General features: G+C 54.3%; 1 protein-coding gene across 1 annotated transcript in view; it reads right to left on the bottom strand.

Moving 5' to 3' along the window:
* LOC105546367 (zinc finger protein 777-like) overlaps positions 1-627 on the bottom strand; it is a 374,731-nt gene extending 374,104 nt beyond the window's left edge. Inside the window, exon 1 of the mRNA XM_011989547.1 lies at positions 319-627. The gene's annotated coding sequence lies outside the window, so the exon portion shown is untranslated. The remainder of the gene's footprint in view (positions 1-318) is intronic.
* Positions 628-2,018: the final 1,391 nt, after the last annotated feature.

The following is a 2,018-nucleotide window of genomic DNA, read 5'->3' as shown; positions in this document are numbered from 1 at the left end:
CTCCGGCCCCGGCCCCGGCTGCGAGCTGCGCTGCCGTCCCGGCGCCTCTTCAGCAGGGGAGCTGCACAGCAGCTGCCATGTTGCTACAAACTGCATCCTGGGAGGCATGTCCCTCTCAGGCCGTTTAAAGAGAAACACTCCGAGGCTCGTCGGAGGCTGCCGGAACCCAGACAGCTCCATCTACAGCCGGTAGGAGCGAACAGTGTCGAGCGAGCCGCCCGGCGGCGACGGACACGCCCTGAGCCCGGGCCAGCCCGTCGTGGAGCCCGGGCCGAACCGCCGGGGCCTCCCACCCTCCAGGACCCTCCGGCCTCTCACCTGGGGTCCTCTCCTGCCCGGACACCCTCGGGCGAGGCCAGGAGGCGCGCGGGCGGAGGCGAAGTCGGAGCGCGCAGCCCAGGCGACGTGCTGGGGTCTGGAGGCGGCTTGATTGGCTCCGACAGCCTTCCTCCCGCCGATCCCCTGCGCCTCTCACACCCAGAACCCGGGGTCGTTCCCTTTCAAAACCTGCGCTCACAAAGGGATCTAAGAAACCCGTCACACCAGAGAAAGCCCGGAGTTCATGTGACCAGCTCAGTGCAGCCCGGGTTCCAGGGACGCGGGCTGTGCTTCCAAGGGGAGCCAGGGGGTTGGGTGCTTTTGTGAAATGCCCGAGTGTTGTTTTCGACATGAAAGGACAGAATTCCTAGAATCAGACCCTGCTGGGGATGGAAGTGGCCAGACGGGTCATTTAGGAGGAAACTGAGGCCGAGTGGGAGGTGACTTGTTTACCCTCAGTCACAGTATGAATGAATGCTCTTTGTAACCATGAGAAGTCCCAAAAGAAATGCAGGAGCTTAGAGTTGAAGACTCCCCTTCCTGGACAGGTCCACTTAACCGTGTATTAATTGAATACCTACGAGGTGGCGAGAACTGGGGATAAATTGAAAAGGAAAAAAAAAGAAGAAACTATAGGCAGGCGTCCTGGTTATTAGCGATGAAGCCCAACTGGAACTAACCTAAGTGGGGGGGGTGGGGGGGAAGGCGGGGGGAGCAGAGGACATGTGTTTACCTAATGGAACCCCAGGAGTGGAACTGGTCTTGGAAGGCAACAGGACTCAGTATGCTGGCAGCTCAGATAATGGAAAGTTATAGCCGGGCGCGGTGGCTCATGGCTGTAATCCCAGCACTTTGGGAGGCCGAGGTGGGCAGATCACGAGGGCAAGAGATTGAGACCAACCTGGCCAACGTGATGAAAACCCATCTCTACTAAAAATACAAAAATTAGCTGGACGTGGTGGCACGGCCCTGTAGTCTCAGCTACTCGGGCTGGCTGCGGCAGGAAAATCGCTTGAACCCGGGAGGCAGAGGTTGCAGTGAGCCGAGATCGGGCCACTGCACTCCAGCCTAGGGGACAGATCAAGACTCCATCTCAAAAAAAAAAAAAAAAAAAAAAAAAAGGACAGTTACGGATAGAGGTAAGGCCAGAGCTATGCATCCTGTCCCCTCCCTTCCCGGAGGCTAGAGTTCTCACTCAGGTCTTTATGCATTTCCTAACATGTGTGCATTCGTAAACAATGCACACTACGGGTTTTGGTGTTTTTACATTTTATGTGAATGATATTATCCAGTCCCTATCCTGTTGCAACTTGCTTTTTTCCATGGGTCATTTTGTTTTTGAGATAAAGACATGTTTAAACAAGAATATCTGGTTCATTCATTTTACCCACAATATAGTAGTTCATTGAATATATAAACTACAGTTTACGTTCCATTCGCCCTAGAGGAATGAGAACAAACCTGCTGCCGGCGACATCTGCATGCATGTCTCATTGTGCACTGCTAAAGTGCGTCTCGAGAGACGCCTAGACATGGGACTCGGGATGGCAAGAGCACCTTCATCTTTCCCTGGCTTCCCGAACTGCTCCCTGAAGGGATGGTGCCCACTTACACATCCACCATCGTGTAATTTTCTCTTTCCCCATCCTGGCTCATACTTACTGATAATGGACTCAGAACGTTTGCCGACATGATGAGTG

The sequence above is a fragment of the Mandrillus leucophaeus genome, unplaced genomic scaffold, assembly GCF_000951045.1.
Source record: "Mandrillus leucophaeus isolate KB7577 unplaced genomic scaffold, Mleu.le_1.0 Scaffold357, whole genome shotgun sequence".
Classification (NCBI taxonomy): Eukaryota; Metazoa; Chordata; class Mammalia; order Primates; family Cercopithecidae; genus Mandrillus; species Mandrillus leucophaeus.
The sequence above is the reverse complement of the archived record's forward strand: the minus strand, read 5'-3'. Positions and strand labels throughout refer to the sequence as shown.